The sequence below is a fragment of the Anopheles stephensi genome, chromosome 2 (assembly GCF_013141755.1).
Source record: "Anopheles stephensi strain Indian chromosome 2, UCI_ANSTEP_V1.0, whole genome shotgun sequence".
NCBI lineage: Eukaryota > Metazoa > Arthropoda > Insecta > Diptera > Culicidae > Anopheles > Anopheles stephensi.
In genome coordinates, this window is record NC_050202.1 from 35,169,845 (window position 1) to 35,191,308 (window position 21,464).

Genomic DNA, 21,464 nt, shown 5'->3' on the forward strand with positions numbered 1-21,464 from the left:
TCGAGTTTTCTTGCTATATTTTCGAAACAGATACATTAAACTAGAATGAAATTAATTCATATCGAAATATATACTTAAAATCGGACGGCTCAATATCTCAATTGAAACGAATGGAATTGAACTTGGACACTTAATATACCATTGGACCATATACCATGGAGCTTAGAGTTATGACTTAAAATTCTATCAATATGTTATACCGGTGTTAAAGACTAGGTTTCAGAGGAGATTTGTCTTCCAATCCCTCCATCAGCCCAGCTCTTCAACTACGAGTATAATGAAGTCACTGAATTCACAAATGACATGCCGAGATTGAAGTTCTATTGAAGAAGATATACTAGGGTTAAAAAGAGGAGTTTATTTTTTTTATTAAATGTCTTTAAAATAAAATAATGAGTAAGTCCTGTATTACGGATGATCAAAAAAAGTTCCAGACCAAAAGATACCACAATCACCGAGTTGCATCACAAGTTATTTTTTCTAACCTTAGAGAACTTCCACACAATAAAAATCTTGAAACATTTATCCATCGTCACGATTTCGCGTTATCTGGCATTGCTCAGAATATCTAGGTACATCTTGCCTTCATCCATCATTCGAAGGCAACTGGCAATGCTGATCCGCAGTAGACGTCTAATGATGTCATAAAAACAATTACTTCCGTCCTTCGTGGTCCTTGTTTTCTTGTCAGGTCTTCAACCACTGCAACCCCTTTTCTTGGTCAGCTGTCCCAGCTTTCATCAATTGGGTATACTTCAATTGTTTGCGCTGCGCTTACATAGCCAACCCTTCAACGAAACTGTTTGCTCCCGTTTCTGTTTTAACGATCGTTTATACCTATACTTCAATTTACACAAGGATACAAGGAAGGAAAAAGGTTCCGTTTTATGCAAATGGTTCTTTACCTCGATCGCTCTTAAGGTTGATAGGTAGCGAATCCAAGAAAATGGTTTTTAAAACGTTTTTTTTCTCCGGGTGTTGGTTATGATTAAAGTCACTGAATTTTTAATAAGGGATGGGACGTGTCAACCCCCGTTCCTACCAAATGATGAAAGGAAACCATGTTTGAAGTGGTTAAAAAATCATGTTTCGAGTGGTAGAATCGTTCAAGAAGGTGCCAAATGCTCACAAAAAAACCCTCATAATTTGGAACTGAAAGGGTTCCTCAAGGGATGGCGCTAAACGGTCCTACCACAGCACATTAGTTATCTGCTCTGGAATCTGCTTGAAATGCAAACGGCTGTCCGTACTAGAGCAGTGCAATAAATCACTCAAAATAATTCGACATACTTCGTTTGTCCGCTTTCAGCCAATGGTTCTAATAAAGCGGCTACTGCTCACGGCTGCTTACCGTTTGGCTGCATACCTTCCAGTATTTTCAGTCCTGTGGCTCACACATTTTCCCACCGTTTTTCTCGTGTGGACTGCACGGGAAAACGGAGGAGACCCATCGCCCAACGCTTCGTTGCTGCTTCTTCCACTGCCCAGCCGGCCGACCCGCTAGACGATAGAGCGTGTAATGTTTGATCTGTAATTAATTCATTTCAACCTAAACATCGACAACTCTATAACATCGATCGCGGCAGACCACCGATCTGTCATCGTAGGAAGCCGTCGGAACAACGCAGCCGATGTCGCTCCAGCTTTTGCTGGACGTCGATGACGCAGCCAAAGATGAGATGCAGTTCCCAGCATGAATATTCCATTCGGCCGAGAGATAATAAAAGTAATTTCAATCGTTTCACCGTTCAATTCCACTTGATTGGTTTACTTTTCGAGAGATGATGAATGGATGATTTATCTATTGATGTGTCGTCCGTCCACTCTGTGCAAATCTCATCGTAAGGTGCGCATCGTCCGGACTGCGGCTCTATCTCTGTCCCTCTCTCTCTCTCTCTCTCTCTCTCTCTCTCTTTCTCTCTCTCTCGCTCTGTCTGTGATTGTGTGTGCATGATAATGCTCTCCAAATGCACATTTGCTATCATTCATCGAGAAACCCATCGCCAATAGAAGATTGCTGCGTATCGAATGACCCGCATGTACACGATGCCACCGGGAAAAGTGATTTATTTCAATTTCGAAACGCTAGGCTTTACACAGCGAGCAGAGCAATTTTTGTTACCACTGTGTGTGATGTGATAGTACAGCGTGATCGTGGAGCCCTCCGCACGGTCTTCACATTAAACACAAAAAAAGAGATTAATGGCCACGGCGATCGCGAGTGCAATCGTTGTCATTTATAGCAAGAGACATTTCAATAGTCTCAGTTCGATCGATTCGTACAGTGATATGTCGTGCTTTGGAAAGTGTACTCAGCCAGATAGCCTCATATCTAGCCCTGGCAAAATAATGGATGATAAAAACAACGCACACACACACATATTTCCTCTCAAAAAAGGAAAAACCGGAAAGGAGACATTCGATACCACACACGATTAGGGCATTTGGTGGCTTGAAGCAATTCTTGCCGAACGGACTGCCAACTTCATGGATCAACAGATCAACAAAAGGAGCGACAGATCATATACATCTAACGTTTGAATGTAGGATCACACACGCTACCTACGAGCTTTCTGGTAGTTCTGGTTCGCTCAACAGTTGAAACAATGAATCCGATTAGCTGAGAGTCAATCATCACCGAGGAATTACACGACATTTTACGCAAACGATGGCTCTCGGATTACTAAATGCTCCATAATCCTATCGCATTACGGATTCATATATGGGACTTAAGCCATTTGGCCCGTTGAAGCAGTGTCATGCTCGAGTTAAGTGACGCACCGCATAAGCTGCTGATGCAGAAAGGAAACAGAAAGGGAGAGATCAAAAACAAAACCAACGCTTCTACCGAATCCCAGCGCCACCTCCAGCACTTTATCCACCGTTGGCAACGCGAACTCATAAACTGGCCATTTTAAAACTTATTTTGGTCAACGTTTTTCCTCTGCACGCAGCGAAGAGCTCTCCACCACCGATGACTTCTTCGTTTCTCCTACTGTACTGTATCATCCTCCACCCCGAAAGTGAAGCCAATTCCGAGGCAAGCTGAAAGTCACCAGTAGTATCGGTGCACGGTGAGATCGACCACCCAAGAACTAATTGAACCCCGGGTGCGCCACACACGCCTCTGCTTCCCCGTTCCCGCGTTGGACACACCCTGCTTGAGGTAATTTTAATAATTTTAAATCGACAGCAAACGACCGACGACTTTTACTCTACTGTCAATATACGAGCAGTCGTTGTTCGATTTGGACGAGCCGTATGTTTTACTTGCCAGTTGTCAAGTAAGCGATGGACATTAATTTCAGTGTTATAGCCGTGATTGGGTGGAACAAGTGTAAGTCAATCTGCTCCTAGTTCCAGTTCGCTTTATTGATGTTGTCTTTATCATGCAGATGCTAAATAACTTATCGATTGAGATCATTATGATGAGAAAGAGTCAGCTTCGTCCAAAAGAACTATCAGCACTGGAGCACATATAACAACATTCAATAACCCCAAAAGTTTGTAGATAAATGTGTGCTTCACATGAATCTTGGCCCTTTTTCACCAAGTATACATTTAATCTTCATTTTGACCACGACACGTACCACCGTTGGATGTCCAAGCGGAGGAGTGCCATTCGATCATCCTAAAGTTTTACATTCCACCGCCCACTGCGCCGAAATCAGTTAAAAATCGGAATCAACATGCGATATAGCTTGTAGAGTAATTTAAAAACAATTTGCTGATTTTTATGCTCATAATTAATTAATTTCAATTTTTCCCGACACGACATTCCGTAAATTGGAAGATTTTTTACGATCGTGCAGTTTGCATCGGACCAGATCCATCCATTGCTTGCAGAAGATCGTTTGGAGAAGATACTGTCCGGTGGTAAGCTTGGTGGATGGCTCATCCGAAATGCAGCTCGAAGATCAATGAGGGCAAAACGAGCGAAAGAGAGAAAGAGAGATTTACCCTGATACACACACACACACCAAACAAAAAAATCTGTTAAATAATGATCAACTTTCGTGACAGGGCTCTACGCATTCGTCCGCAAGATGAGCAATTGGGAAAAATGCCTCGAAGATGACCGCCTTTCAGTGGGAGTGCACTGGGCAGATGGAGGACGTTCGATGCAAACACGAGCGAGTGATCGCGAAAACAAAACAAAAAACATATTTCAGGTTTTTTGGAAGTCACCCCAAAACAGTTCACTTCCGGCTATCTTTGGCTTGTTATCGAGGATCCACAATCCTTACGCAAGGGTCATCACGTTGAACCGGTTCGGTTCACTGCTGTCGATTAAGGGTGTGTTCGTTCCCGGTGAGCTTCCCGGGATTTTGGGACGGGGAACGAGACGCACCAACAGAAAAAAACGGAAACAACATGAAGTCCGCAGTCGAAGATGGAAGGGCTTTCGACACAAAGTGCGCATCCTGAAGCGCTGTTGAAAGGAGGCAGCGTAGCAGAGCCTCAGCTGATGATGATATACCCATCCCGTACCACAGTGTGACAAACTTGTGCAACGTGCAATGGAGCCCACTCATTAATCATTCTCAGCTCTGGAAGGCTTTGATTGCTGCATACTCCATGCTCGATACTCCCTTTGCTTGCAGCACCAGGACACTGTAAGCCATCGCAGGACTTATTTGCGACCATCCATCCGGCTTGTCCCGAATCAGCAGCTTCCGATCCTTACGAACCTTCTTCGAACCAGACAGAGCAGCGCCGCGTCTCTCATCTTCACATCCTACAGCAAACGGACTGTTTATCCTTTTATGTGTGAGGACTTCATTCAACGGTGGCCCAGTGAACGGGGGAACGTAAGCAGCGCAACCGAATAAAACGCACGTGACGTCATTTTTCATTTGAAAAAGTTCCATAAATCAGGCTTATAATTAAATATATGTCTTCCGCGTTCGCGGCCAATCGAATCGGACCAGCCCAGCTCAAAAAAGCACCAAAAACCGACACAGGTAAAACGCTCTCAAAACGATAATTTCCAATTCGAACTGCTTCTTTTTTTTCGTTGTTGCTGGATGACCGCTGGCCATCTTTACGGACTGTTGCCGAACACCCGTACATGGAGAGAGAGAAAGACTCTGCCCTCCACTCTGCCCCAGCAACCTGTTATATTGTGCTCAACTATGTCACCGCGGAGACAGTTGTGCCCTGGAATTTGTTTAATCAGATTTGAAACATTTCTTATGCAAAGTACAATTCATGGAGACTGTACCAAAGAGGACTTCCAATCAGTGTGTTGTGCCGTAGTGCCTTCTTCTCTTCTACTCACGGACCATCTTTAACCTGGTGCCTTTGTGTGTGCAGTTGTTAGAATAAAGACAAAGGTGCAAAGAAGACGAAAAAGCTGATCGGTGACAAAAAAAAACAACCGGGAGGATCTCCTACCTTAAATGTGTCAAGATGCGTCACTTTTTATTTTGTGATGTGTCATCCAGAGAATCATTTGTCAAAGTCAAGGATGAGGACGATTTTCGAAAAATTCTCACCCTGAACAGGAGACAGATGTTGTGTAGCTGCAACGCCTAGCTTGAAAGATTTTGGTACGCATTTCCTACGTTTAAGATCACGAATTCTTGCAGGCAAATGTTTGGTTCTGTCACGTCCTTGTCCTTAGATAAGAAGATCTGGCGTTGTGACTTGAACTAGGAGTTAATCTAAATTCGCGAGGATTAGTGGAAGCGATCGATTCCCAAAATAAGCCCGTTTTGTCACCAACGGAAACTTAAGGACATCTACAGCTCCAAAGTCTTCTCGAAGAGACAAAATATTTGATTGCTTTCATTCGCTCAATACGTTTCCATCGTTTCCGTGGAATGCTGTCCTGCAACAGTCAGCAGTATCCATCCTTTCTTCCCAATATGGATGTTACATATTCATCAGGTGAATAATTACCACGCCGAAACGTTAAGTAGTGCATTGCTTTCGTTGCCGACTCGACTACTACGGGTAGATAAACGAGCCGCACCCAAAAACTTCCCCTTTTGCGTTGCACTAAACTTTGACCCAGGGTTCCGAAACGGGTGTATCATCGCATTCTTCGTAATTTCTCAATAAATTACGAATGCTCGAAATATCTCAATCAAAATATCATTCGAATTCATTTCACTCGGACCCGTTTGCCATTTCTGCACAAAAGCCGCAAGTCTCTGGCTTGCGTACATATAGGGACAGCAATTACGAACTGGTCAGTACGCTGGCTAAACCGGGATACCACAGACTGAAATGCTCAGTTATGCGTAGACAGCTCATCATTATGATGATTGCCCGATACAGTTGGACCTGCGTTTTGTGAGCTTCTTTGTGGGGCCAGGAATCGTTGAAGTGGGTTCGTGTTTTTGTATCAGTCAAGTGCAATTAGCGAGTGGTTATTGGAGCTGTGGATCACTTTAACACCGATGAAATATAGGTTTTTGTGCATAAATTTTCACACCTGATGTCCTTTTTACGATGCAACAGTAAGATACTGAGTATCAGATGAACCTTGGTAAAAGATGAGATATTCAACTCTCTTATCAATGCTCTAAAGGCGCTTTATGCGGCTAAATTTATATCGGGTGTTTAGAGGAGAATGGACCTTCCCATATGAAAGAAAACCTTGAAGCTAATCAGGTAACTACAAAAACCCTAAGTGCTCCAATGTAGCTCCCAGCACAGGACAAATAGGCACCGACAGTAACCGACCTGATCGCTGTCACAGACACCGAATGTCTAAGTCAACAAGCGAGCAACTCACCAACACAAAAAAAATCTAAAAACGTGCTTCCCCAGCAATGATCAGCTACGATGACGCTGCTGACGACCTATCTACTGCTGTTTGCCACCGGATCCTCCAACTCACAGCCGAGAGCTTGAGAAACATTTAAAAACGCCCAGGGAAGACTCGTCGATGATCGCGTGTGTCCACGCGAAAACATCACGAACTCATTCAACTCTTCAACACACTGTGTAGATCAATGTGTGTGTGTGTGGCTGTAGTATCTTTAACACATCATGCCAACGAGAAACCTATCATTTCTACGATCCGAGGCCAAGCGCAAGCGCTAAAAACAGAACACTTTTTCGACAGCCATCTCGACCTGCTGGATACTTGAAATTGGAACGCAACGTAAACCAACAGTGCACTGTTGTGGTTGTGGCCGTTTTTTTTCTGCCGACCTTCTTTCTTCCAAGAAACCCAAAAGAGAAAGATCCTCAAAGACCAACAAAAAATGGAGCAAACTCTAAGCAAATATTGATCCACGAAATTGATACCGTTCGGCTATTATTAAGATGTCATAACAGCGTCGCTCTTAGCTCGTTAGTGCTGACGGAAGGCGAAAGTAGGCGCTACCCACCCGATACGGCCAGAAGTGTAGCGTGTGTGTGGAGTGGGTCTCGAAAGTATGAATTTTGGTAATCCACACACAATTTGCACCTGGTTACTGGTAAGCTAACGCCCCACGGTGGGCGAGCGCAAACGTTCGTCTAATTATAGACCCGCGCCGGGATGGAATCAGCGATCCAGTTAGCTGTTTCAAGACCCTGAAGCTACTAGCACGCTGCAAAATACGAAGAGAGAAAAAAGGCACATGCACATGTGTACCTCAGCCGGGTCTGCCCAGTCGGCCTAATCGTCATGAGGTATTGATGTCAAAATTGGTGAGATTACGATCTGCTACTTGAGGCGATCAAACGCGTCGGTCATTGCTGTCTCATTACGAGCGCATTACCATCACGTACCACTTCACATTCTGCATCGTGTAGAAAGTCTTCGACTCGAGGTTGCAAATCACTTGAAAGAAGATTTGAAACACATAGCGAGATTGGATTATCAAGTTGATTTTTCTGCCAAGTTTTGTTTCAAAGCTAAATTTAGCTATATTTAAATACGTATCCAACTGTTAGGAAGTTGTTAAACTTGAGATTTTTTTCTTGTAACACCTAGGCACAAAATGCAGCCTTCACATATAGAGTTTAAATACATTATCTATTTCCCAGAACAAAAAACAGAACCAGCTGACGAGGGCTGACACAGCGGGACACTAGTGCTTGCAGCATGCCCAGCAGCTTCTACACTACTACTTTGCAATTCTACGGCATTACATTCGACACGTTCGGTGGAAAGAAATTGGCCTAGGCAGGCGAATCTACGCTTCTCAGGGATTGTGGTGTAGCATCCCTGGATGTGATGGTGTAGGATACTGGATTCTGGAGCGATTCTCTTTTCTCGCTTCTGGTTTTTGCTGCTACACCGCTCAGCTCGTGATCTTGTAACGATCCGGGCTCAGACAAATATATTTGAATAACATTGCCTCATCGTTGATCTTCCCACCATCGGTTGGGGACACCACCAAGGCCTCCTCCTGATCATGGCAACGATCGAAACCGAGGTAAACACACACTTTTCACCGGGCTACCGGGGAGCACTATGTCGCCCCGATCGATGTCAACGTTCGAACACGATCGAATTCTTTTCATCAGGCTGGCGCGCTCTGGCCCAGAAGTGAACAAGTTCTGCCGCCCCCTGATGATCGTCGCATCGCAGCATCGGTAGCTACCGATCACTTGTAATGCGAGATGATCGAGGATATGTTCGGTGAGCAAATTATCATAAACAGAAGTCATGTTCTGCTGCTTGAATGAAAACATATCATCTCGTATGGGTGAAGGTTCTTCTTACGTGCTCCTTTTCTCCGTTCGGCATCTTGGGCTTCTTACCCTTACCTTTTGTTACAGGATTAGGATCATAGGATTGAGCGTGGCTTACTCGGTGAAAAAAAAAACGAAACCAGCTCGCTTCACAACCTTGCCAATGGTGGATGGCTGCAGCACGGCGCCAACGTCTTGAGGGCGTTTTAATTCGTGCCCGCCTAAACGGAAGAATATGATAATGTAGCGCATTCGATTGGCACTTAAATTTGCGACAAACGTTTTGCGACAGACATGTCTCGAAAGGATGCTACATTTGATGCTAACTGCTGCTCCCCCCTTAATATCAGCAACGTATGAGGAAAGGCATGCCCAAAATCGATTCCCTCAATCCCATAAGGTCTTCCCATCGCATCGGTTCCATGGCACGTATCGTGAGCATATAAAATGGTATCGCTAATAATTCCCAATGAATTGCCAAGCAGACCAACGATTCCGCAGTAACGGCAGCCGTACAAAAGAAGCGAACACGAACTGTTGGGTTCAAAGTCGACGGAAAACGGCCGTGAATCCCAGGCCCAAGACTCGGTGGCTGTGCGCCTTTGCGTTGACCCGAGTATCGTCGCTCGAACAATGTGTTACATTGGCAAAACGACATGGGGCTGCATTTGCATAGTACAAGTGTCACCTGAAAGCGATGCAATAAATAATTTAAATATTTATCACCTTCGAGCTTACCACGACGTGCAATTGCAATGGTTAGGGTCAATGGTAACGTCCCGGTTTACGACAATCGTAGGCTAATCAAAGGCGTTTTTTAAATCAAATAGAATAGCAAAACGGTACCTTAGTATGAGATCACTGAACTGATTCGTAATTCTTGTAAGGCACTTAATTGTTCCTAATTGTCCATAACACACATTGTAAGTTGTGCCAGAACACCAGATTTCTATAAGTGCCAAATAATCCGATTTTGCTTCCTGGCTCATCGACTTTAGTTAATTATACCATGAAGCTGAAAAGCCAATACCCACTTCAAAGGTAAGGTCTGGATGGGATTCTAGCCCAGGTCCTACCGGATCGCCTTAACTCGAATATACAAGTTTCCTGAGAAGATCTGATAATTTACGAGGCATCTCTGGACCGTGATCTGGATGAAGTGGACTATTGACGAGTAGAACAGTTCTCCATGACAAAATTCTGCTTCATCCTAACAAGAGCCTAGTTAAACTTGATCATGATCCAGAAAAAGCGTCAAATTCCACTTCTGCCTATCAATAGTTCACTTCACCTAGACAATGGTCCTGAAATGGCTCAAACTCTGTAAGTTCGACTCAAAAACTCTGTCACGTGATTGTTATTTTATAACTAAATTTAAGTAGGTTATTACCAATAGATCAGACGTGATCTCGCCTGACGTGGTACACCCACCAATCTTGATTTCCTAAAAAAGCAGCTTCTTAACACGTTAACTAGGTTTCAAAACATCATTCCGATTGAAAGCAAGTAGATACATTTATAGTTCTCATCTTATTTACATCACACGATCCCGTACATTCTGACGCGTATCAAGACGATCGCTATACGGCTTGATCTGCGGAAACCAATTTCCGTGAAGGATCGTAAATCATTACCCGTTTGCTGGCTCCAGTCATCCACGCTGATCAGTATGCCGTATTCGTTTACGCACTCAAATTAGCATCACTGACCTAATGCCCAGGCTTGCATTCTACCTCACTCATCCATCAGCGAGTGGGGATACCAATTTACTTACTGTACCCGCTCGTTGAACGGTTGTGGCGGGGGATTCTTGTGTGAGCGTCCTTTCGGAGCGTCTGTTTACACGGACCGAGCTTTAACGTGTAGCTTGTTCACGCCAGCAGGTGGTGATCCGATCCGAACATGGACATTTGCCGTCCAAAGTTGGTCAGAATGCGTTATTTGGAGAATAGCAACAACTACTTTCATGGTGCGGTAACGGCGCCGGTCTTCACACGGCAGGACCGGGGTTCAAATCCCATCAAAACCGCCTCCCCGTACGCAGGGCTGACTGTTTTGCTACGGGTAAAATCAAGTCACAGAAAGCCATAAATGGCAGGCCCGAGACCTCTCGAGGTTGTATTGGTGCCAAGGAAAAAAGACTTTCATATTTTATATACTAAGTTTAAGTTTGATCCTCTACGACTCCTGTTCTAATTTAAACACCATAATTGGTCAAACGATCAGCTGGTTAGTTCGGCAATCGAAAGTCTTCCCAATGATAGCCCTGTTTCAGCTAAGACTTCAACGCCTGTTTCACTATTGCGATGTCTCAAAAGCATTATCAAGCGCCAACAATGGGCGGAGCTTGCAAACACGAATCAATTCGAGCTAATCATTACACATTTTGCCCTCCCTACCGCTATAGGGAGCGCACCATTAGAAAAATGCATCAAGCGTTACGCGTTCGCGCTCGCCTTGTTCGCCTTGTCGCTCGTCCATTGCATTGGGTTATCAAATTAACCCTTCCCTCGGCCTGTTCCCGTCCACCATCAAAGCACGAACGATGCATGAAAAAGCCCGAGAAAACACATTTGTTGACAGTCACTTTCTGCGGCCACCGAGTGAAAGATAAAGCTGGCCGATTTTTTTTTTACTTTTGTTTCTACTCTTTCTGGCCTTTCGCTTTTCTCTAATGCCGCGAGACGCATTATCGTTGCCACCCGAGTTTAGGTCCACACTTGCTCGGATAGAGGGGAAAACGGAAATCCCCTTAGCCTTTCTGGCGACCCTCTGCCGTCGACAGAGCAAAACGGCCGCTCGGTCGGCTAGTCCTTCCTTCGCCACCCTTGGAACCGCCTTTTTACGCTTGTCGATATTTATGATCATGATGTCGTCTGCCCCTATCGATGCGATAAATCTTTTTTCCCATTCTCGCGCGCGCGCTCGCACACGCTCACTAGCTCCAGCAGCATTTCTAAAAGTGTAAACAATCACACACACACACACACACACACGGTGATACACCAAGTCCAAGATGCAGTTCGCCACATTGGTACGGTGCAGTTTTAGGCGGCCGTGTTGTGCAGTCGCAGTACCCGGTAACCGGGAATCCGTCTCACGACATTTTGATCTCATTCGCTGGCGCACATTGTGCGAGATGATCGCGAAGGAATTTGACTTTTGAAAGTGAACTGCAGGGCCTTCCGAGGCCCTGGTGCGCCGCTTTTACAACGGCAGGTGATCAAGAGATCAAGATAATGGTTTCCCATTTACCACTGTGGCCGCATGGATACCTGTGTGATCTAAGGAATGCTGTGATTTGGAGCCTCATTTCACCGCAGGGAGAGATGTTTCCGTCAGTTTGCTTGGTTGTGGTTGGCTCCTGGGACGGCGAAATTCGCACACAGCCTTTCTGGGCCCCAGCCCCGGAGTCGTACAACACAGCTCATTTGTTGCAAGCATGTCCTTGTCAACGGCGCAGTCAAAGACTTTCTTTTCCTTTAGAAGCCGCAAGTGTTTGCAGCAGTTGACAGGATAGTTAATTGACTTTATTATTATGGTAATATCTTAATTTTTACAATAACTCCATCTTTTAAATCTAAACTTTAAAATCTAATTCTTATGATTCCGTTACACATTTTTCTACGTCAATGAACCTCAACCTTTACAATTATCACCGGCTCACCTTTACTCAAACATGCAACCTGCATCCGCTGCGAGCATTCCCATTTTTTCATTAACATCTTTCAGGTTGTGAGGTTCCGTTAGTCATCGCTTCAAAGGTGACAAACTGCGGCAACATCTGTTACAATGCGACACACCCACCAGCAACCTGAAGTTGTCCGCTCCAGTTCTACCTTAATCAGTGTATGCCCAAGCCACATAGGTGAGCAAAACCCCGCTAACGTGGAACCCTTGCTGTTGATTAAAGCCATTATCAACTAATTACAGGTCGAACACCCACCCAAACACACAGGAAATACGGTCAGATCTCTGTCGTTACCTAATCCATCCTATCCGGTTCAGAAAACGAAACCAGTCTATTGAAGGCAATCGAATGCTGACTCCCGCTTTGCGAGGAATATCGCACGCTAACACTAAAAATAAACACACCCATAAAACGCGAGCTCCCGACACAAAGACTTCCCAGAACCCGGGGTGGTTCCAGGGTAAACGGGTTCAAGGGAACGACCCTTAACAAAAAAAAACCCGTTGAATTTTACCGAACTGAATCAAGGCACGGAAACTGCCTTTTGGAATAGCCAAACTACAGAGAACCAAGGATCGGTCAAAATCACACTAACCAAATCGATCCGAAAAGAAAACATCCTCTGAATCACTCGCGGGGATACAATTTTTCGCAATGTAATTAACATAAGCATAAAAGTTCTTCTCCTTTCGAGGGTACACTGCATACCCGAACTGAAACTGAACCGCAACAAGTAAAGCTCGCTGGCTGACTCGTCCGCAAAAGGTGGACCAACCGTTGCGGAAGGAAGGCTTCATAATGCCACGATGTCGAGGCCGCCCCAGCGTCTTCGCCGGAGGTCTCACAAGTGTCGCATCACTTTCGGGCATGCTTCCTGCTACGATAGCATTCCACACGGGGTGAACTCCCAGACGGCTTATTTTGTTGCTTGGTGCTTGGATTTGGGCAATACTCTTCGGTAAAAGTTTCACATATTTATAAGTTGTCTTTCTTCCAAGCGGGCCTTACCTTTCTGCAAAAAATTGTCGAATCTGTCGGTTGTCGAAGCTGAATGGTTGTAGTGAGCAGGAACAGTTTTCTAGGTGACAAGCGCGTTACAAGCAAGCAGCAAATGTGTGTCAGCGAACAGTATCACTTCTCGATTTCGTTCGGCCATACGGCCATACGACATCACTTGATCGGTTGTCACTAAACGTGGGTAAGTTTACAAATTATTTGTGCACGAGCAAAATACATACATCTGATGTTGCTACACATAACTTTGCATCATATCCGCACATCACTCGTGTTTAGAAGGCTTCGAACTGACCGTTGACATTTCACATACAGGTTCGTCACTTACACAGCGCACAAATCACTTGTCTTTTATTCGTCGATTGCAACGAGCTCAGCTGCCGTCAGCACCACAACGATGGAATTTTGTTTGCAGTGCTGGGTTTGAGGTTATTTAAACTTCACGCACTTTACAGATAAAACTTATCATCATTTAACATTGAGCAGTGTAACACATGTCATTCACAAGCGCACAACAGGAACATAATTTTATACGAAGCGTTTTTTTTTTTTACACAACCCACAATACGATTCAATCATCGCTTCATTGATGTTCGGCAAGTACTGCACAACGATTTGTTCTTTCGATTCACTTTAACCATCAAACACAGATCAATCAAAAATTGATTGCCTTCCTAGGCGGATTGCTTGTTTACTTCCTGCGACTACGACCGGTTGGGGAATCTTCGGGCGAGCGGCTTCAGACGCAACATACACCACAACAATAGGAACGCCGCGCAAAATTAAACCGTTTCCGCCTGCTCATCTAGCATGTAACACAACGCACGAACCAAACGGAATGATTGTACGCAAACAAATGCGAAACCGCCGCTGCGCGCAATTCGCGTGAGACCCGATCTATATCGAGCGATCGAGAAGAAGCCATCGGGTTCCTATGATTCACGATCCACACGATCCATGCCGGCCTCGAAGGATGTTGCTCGATCGCACGTTTGCCACACACTCCGGAACTCCGCCAACACTGCCCCAGCAAGGCCCCAGCGGTAGCAGCGAGCCGTCACCAGCCGTCGTAATCGGGTCTCTCGCGAACCGGGTGACCGATCGAACCCCACCACCTTCAGAACCGGATACACACACACACACTTCACAGAGCGATAGAAGCGATGCCGGCCAACAGCCAACAAACTGCAAACAAACGACCACAAGCACCGCAGCGCAGATGAGATGTGTAACGGAGAAGAGTCAAATCACGACTGGGGGAATCATATAAGTAAAATCAAGGTAAACCCATATTATTATTTTTTTCCCTGGCTGCCTTTTGTTGCCTGCGTCGCTCACCCGTAGCACTCGCGGTAGGCGCCCTCGCCGTAGGCCATCGAGCTCATCACTCGAACGTCTCGAACTCGTTGCGGATGCGCTAAGCCACCTTGTGTATAGGGAAGCCCCCAGCGTCGTCTTCGTGACGACGACGACGGGCACTCGCACTCGGGCTTGCGCACCACGAGCCACAACAATGTGCGAGAGCCAAGCGGCAGCATCGCAGCATCCTTCACCGCCGGCGAACCTGTCCCGTGCGCACATGTAACTAAACAAGAGATCATCTTCTGAGTTCCTGCTGCTCTTCTGGTGAGATACGGCTTCCAATCCCTTCGCTGTGAGTGCCTGCTGAGAGCCGGTTACGCTGGGATGTATCGAGGCGCATCTTTTATTTTTATTTCGTAAACAAAACATTGCTTGAAGTACATGTTGGAGTCAGCTTGAAATTTCTTTAAAATGCTATGAGACTTGATGGATAAAGTTTAACTAGAATATTTTTTCGAATATTAAAACAATGAAATTTGTTTTACATGTAAAGAATGTGAATTCAAGAATTTAATGCGATCGGACCAGATTGACTTATGATATTCTTGCCTTCATGATCGTGTTTATTGTTTGAATATCTGTTTTACTTTACGTTGTATGCCTTGAGATTTTTTTTTATCTCTTTCATCATGATTTTGTTTGCTAGTAAGGTTAGTACAGGGCGCGTAAGACTAATAATACCTTTATGCATTAGTCTTAATAGTAAACAAATTATTCAAAATGCTCATTATTATCGAATAAAATAATAAAACTTTTTCTTTTCATAGATGAAAGAGAAATATATCTACAAAAAAAATTATTGTTGTTTAGAGATTCATTAAATTGTCAACTGAAAGTATCATAACTTGAAACATTTTTCGACTGTTGTAGTAGAAATCTATAGCTCTTCTACGTTATAATTGTTTTTATGGACTATTCTTACACTAAATAATGTATGACAAATATTGTATAGGAAAGTAATAATTTCTTTAAAATGGATAAATCAGTTAATTGACATAAGTAAATTTTGAGCAGAGCGTACCGATCGTAGATGCGACAGCGGCGCCGGTCTTCACACGGCAGGACCGGGGCTCTAATACTATCTGGGCCGTTCCTGCATAGTGAGGACTAATTATCCAACTTTACTGTATTAAGTCTAGTAAGCCAGATATGGCCGTTAGGCCAAGAAAGAAGAAGTAGAAACATTCATATTTTCTGCTTTGTTGCTATCGAAAATCTTATTTTATTTTAAAAAGTGTTCTAAATTTTCTATGTCACTCAGAATCATATTGATTTTTTTTTGTTATATTTTATTTTATGTTCTTCTATTATAAAAATTACTTAAAAACTTGTACTTAAACTGTTGCATTACTTTGTGCTTAAACTAACATTTTCTAATTTTGAATGCATGTTATTACCTAGAGTCTTACTTCATTTTTATAATTCAAACGAACAAGAATTGCATGCAACGCTAGCGATCATGAGGGCTTGGAAAGTAAATGTATGTCTCAAAAAACCGAAAACACTATTCCGAAGCGTCAGATAAACAAGACGAATTAATTTAAGGAAACTACATTGCGTCTCCGTCGTTTACATCGCGCTGCAAAGAGTGAGCCATTCCAATGTATTTATTTCCATAAAGATTTGTCCTTTCCTTTCGCGCGTTCATTCCCGTTTCAGATCCGCAGCTCACTATTCGGCGGTCACGGCGCAGGTTCACACTTGCGCATCTGCCATACCCGTAAGGCACCGGGGAACGATTGCCTTCAGCAGTCGCCATCGCACAGCAACCTGTCCCTCATGTTTGCCAACCAATCCACCAGCCCACCGTTCCACCGTTCCATTCCCACCATCGTCGTCGTCGGCTAACCCGATTTTAGTCAGGGAAGGCATCTGAGGGTCCCCGTGTCGTGTTGCAGACTTTTTCGCTGGACACACACTGGGATTGTTCAGCTAATCTGCACCGATGAAGCAAACGATAGTCGTGTGCGCTTGGGACGGGTACGGAGCGGCAGTGCTGGGCTACCAGGCAACTTATCGCCGCCTCACAGTGAAGCACTATGCGCTTTGCCAACATTTCAAGCTATCCACCACTATCCTGGTTCGCTGGTTGTCACCTCAGAATACTTTGGCGGCCGGGTTTGGTGATCGCTCGATAGCGAATTGGCGTGTTTTTCTGCTGCTCGGACAGAAAGCCCCCGACTACCGGGACTGATGCGTCCATGAATCCCTTTCACGCGGCTTCAGTTGCAAACCGAAAGCTGCCCGTTCACCTGCGCAAACCGGCGATGATGATGCGCCTCCACGCTATTTCCCATTTCGATGTCTGCTTATTTTTGTGGGTCAAATTGACTTTCGAGTTGGCGCGATTAGTTATTGAATGGTGATTATGTTCGTCCCGCGTCGTCTACCGGATCCAGTGGACGATCGGTGTGCTGCGTGGTCAGCTCCTGGAAAGGCTTCTGCTTTTCCCTCTCCCGAACAGGGCAGCAGAAGGAGAGATATGGTTCCTCCGGCATGCCTTCCAGCCACAAACGGGCATTCGGCCTGACGCTTAGCTTGGCGACGATCGTGAATGATCGCACGTCAAGATGCGCAAGAAGAAAGTGCGTTTATCAGCAACGCGCGCTGTTCACGTTTATCGACATGCGGCCAACCAACCTACCCAAACAGGACGCAATGATTTAACGCAATCACGAAATCGTGATACAGCACACGATTGCATCCTTCAATTATTTAGGTAAATATTTGAAATATTTTGCCCCCGTTTGCCGTTTCAATTGGCCACGTGTGACCGCGAAGTGTGAGAATGCCAAAGGCTGTAAACAATGTAGCCCTCCAAATCACAAAACGGTAAGTTGCTTTGCGAAACAGCGATTTTTTTTTTTCAATTAAAGCGCAACATTTGCAGAACTATCACCTCACCTCTTCACCGAGGAGTGATACATTATACCTTCTTTCGAGATAAACAAATTTGATAGCATATTTAGAAGTACGAATATAACATCAGTTTTATTTCATTGATATCCAATGACTCGCGATTTCTTTTATGTTTTATCGTGCTCTTGAACATTCCAGGAAATTTGTTATCAAATATAGAACAATAGCATTTGTTCGTCAGGCAAAACTATCCACGCCAATCAAAATAGCGGCATGTTTGTTAAACATTTGCTCTAAATTAAGTCTCTTCTACGCTTTCCGATGTGTCATTTCAATTTGATCTGATTGGTTCCAGGTTTTTTTCGGTTTTCAATAATATTAAGGGTCTTCTTCTTTTACTTAGCCAAACGATCTCTTAGACTAGCCCTAAACTACTAAACTCTATGATACCATGTAGTTGGATAGTCAGTCCTCACTATGGCGGAGCGGCCCAGGTGGGATTTGAACCAAGGTCTGGCCGTAGGACACTGACGCTGCTGTTGCCTCTAGTACGTATTAGTTTGAACAAAATTTCAAAATAAACTTTTTTTTTACTTTACCTCAACGGGTTTTTAATCAAGTAATGGATGTCTTGAATCACTTAAGGGATTTTTTCAAGCAGATAGTATAATATTTCAAGATCGTTGTGGAAAAATTGCATTCATTTGATGTAATTTAACACACCATTAGGGGAGACGTAACTACGGTACAATTTAATTTATTTAGCTTCAAATTAAGAAAGTAGCTACTAAAAAAATCAGACAAATTTTTTTCGTTAAAGCCGTCCAAATCTATTTTGTAATTTTTCTGTTGATAGGCTAACTGAACAAATAAATCCATTCCACAACGGGGTTGTAATATTCCACTTTCCAGTTGGTCTAGTGAATCAAAAGTTCCATTATATGATTTGTAACCTTCTATAACAATAAAACTCATGCAACTCCTTCTTTTTCTTCTTTGGCACCACAACCTTGAGAGGTCTTGGTCTGCTATTTCTGCCTTTCTATGACTAGGTCTGTGGTCCGAAACTGGATAGTTTACCCTGCGTACGGGGTGGTGATGAAATGCAGGAGTTTTGATCCACAGTGCTGCCGTGTTAAGACTGGTGTATACAGGACCGCCCTTAACTAATACAACTTATTATTGAAAAACTTAAATCATAAAAATAGTTTTATAATTCGCACAACTCCAACTTACTGATTTTCTCTTATATGACAACATCACATTAGTATTTGGCGTATCTTCTGAGCCAGCTCTTCAAAAAAAATTTTGACCAATCCGTTATAAAAACAACAAAAAATCCATGCCTCATTATTTCATAACCAAAACCAATAAAAATGACTTAATATCAATAAACCGTAGCATTCTTCAACACTCCGCACGCACACACGGAACAGTAATCCAGTAAATCAACAAAATATACGAACTTAAGATTTAAAACAAACAACAAACGAACAAACTTTCCACCCATTCAAAATGTGCCTAAGGTAAGCGCATGATTTCATTGCGCTCTGAAGCAAGTCACCACCAACCCATCCAAAAGCTACATTTGATACCGTTGGCCTGGAAGCTCTCCCCAGATGATTGGACTTCAAGTCGGATCCCATTCAGTTTCAGCGATCGAAGGATACGCGTGAGGCTAAAGAAAAAGAAAGCACACGGATCGGTGCCGAAAAAATATGTATTCCAATTAATTCTACAATATACGCAACACGATAAACTTGGACGCAAATTTATGTCCATTCCGCGGCAGTAAGTAACCCCGAAGGAATTGAGCACTAAGGAGCGGCCGGACAGCATCCGTGCAAAAGGTGCACTTTGTTTTGGGTAATGGGTCAATTCGGGTAAAACTATTTTGTTGTACGTTTTGGTGGGAGTGCACAACATACATTTCATCAGATACATCAGGCTGCGTGCAAATGAGACAGTTTGTGTGATTTAATATCGGAATACGGCGCTCGCTCGAAGTATGAAAAATAACAAAATATTAAAATTGTATGACAAGCCAAATTCGCAGGATGGTTTATTCATTCATGTATCAATAATTAATAGTGGCATGGCTAAAGACATTAAAAAATCTAAAACATCACAAATCTTTAAAAATTGCATCTTAAAAATGTTCAACAATGAAGGATGTTTAAATTACGGTTTATGTTAAGATTAATTCAATTAAAAGTAAAGGTAGTGTGAAAAATTAATAAAAATTATGTATGATTTATTCAGATTCATTATTTATCTCACAGTTAAAAATACACAGTGTTAAACTGCTCAAAAGGGATAATATCTTTGGAAAAACATTACTGAACATAACAAACATAAAAACTCAACATTGAATAAAAGTACATGTTGCGACTTCAAATTCCTCAGCAAATGAGTGAAAAACACTGGCCAATCTTATGATTAATAAGTGAAAGTAAGTATATAAAACTCGATTGATGTACAAGTACAAACATTACATGCCAATGGCAATTAAAACGAATAAATTGTCAAAAACATGAGGCCTTAAAATTAATTAAAAGCATTTGAAACCAATTGCCGAAGAATAAAGTTCCCTTTCTTTCACAATAATCTCAGTTCTTCAAACTGGTTTCTATTTCTATTTTGTTTCTTTTTTGCTTCTTTTGGCAAAATATTTCATATTTGTTTGCTTAAAAATGCATTGAAAAAATAACTCTTACTTAGTTTTTGATAGTTATAGATAGTGACATCAGTGTAGTACCGGTCTAGATGAAGCCTTGCCATGTAAGAGACACTATATAATACAATATTTACCTTAACAAATCTATAAAGGTTTCCAAAAGTCAAGATAAAGAACTTGTCTAGATGTAATACAACATCAAGTACAAAATTCTAATCATTAGCACAAGGACAAACGAATACCTGATGGTCAATGCAAAGGACGGATTTGTATCGCTCCTCCTACTCGAAGTACCACACCGTTGGAGTCGATCGTCGAGCATTCAGTTCATCAAAACGGTATAAAACTTTGACCCGTCCCTCGGCAAACAAACAATACTATTGTATCTTAGCGTTGTGTGTAAATATTTACAAATATTCGAACACACCACCAGTCCCGGGCCGGCATTGTTCGCAAAACTGCAATAGGTCGTTACGAGTGTCTATCCATGGGTCCTGCGCCGTTTGGTACAACACAAGCCGAACCTTTAGACGACACGGCATCGCTCGCCGTCGTTTGGCAGCGTGACAATTTTTCATTACTCAATGAGGCATAATTTATGATCCCAAGGTGTCAACCGGTGAAAAGAGACCAAACCAAACCAAGCCCGCAGGAGCAACAAACGGAGCAGCGGTAAAGGTAACCCGAAAAACCGGAGGAAGAAGAACACCCCAAATCATACAAAGCACAATAAACGATCTGGCCGTTTCAAGCGCTGTCAGGCTGGCAGAGAAGCGCCTGGGTTTCGTTCGTCCGCTCGAGCATTGATTATGAATTTCTAACAATGTTTTGATGTGTTGCTCCGTTGTCCCTTTTGCTGGTTTGACTTTTGTCTAGCTTTTAGGACTAAGGTCTAGACCAAAAGCGGATCCTCTACACGACGAGAGAAGGGGAAGTTTCGAATGCAGGCTTCCGTGCTGTTGAAGGGGACTGGTAGAACAAATCGTCTCCACGGACCCTTCACCTATAACGGCTTCGACATTGTACGCTGACCGACAAGCAGAGCGACTTTTATGAGGTTAATAAATTTTCACAGGCCCATCGATCGTGGCTGCTTTCGGTAGGGATGATATCTACTATTTGCGCTTGCGCAATGTCCCCGACGATCCCTCCCAATGATGTTCCTTAAGCCCAGTCAAATGAAAGGTGGTCCAGATACGGTAACTAACGCAACGCCGGCTA

The 21,464-nt window shown here is 43.5% G+C and overlaps 1 protein-coding gene across 1 annotated transcript in view; it reads right to left on the reverse strand.

Annotated features, from left to right (window-relative positions):
- The window catches only part of LOC118508249 (protein embryonic gonad), a 51,050-nt gene extending 36,350 nt beyond the window's left edge, over positions 1-14,700 (reverse strand). The window contains exons 1-2 of the mRNA XM_036047863.1: positions 14,684-14,700; positions 13,340-14,598 (exon numbers count right to left, since the gene is read on the reverse strand). The gene's annotated coding sequence lies outside the window, so the exon portion shown is untranslated. The remainder of the gene's footprint in view (positions 1-13,339; positions 14,599-14,683) is intronic.
- Positions 14,701-21,464: the final 6,764 nt, after the last annotated feature.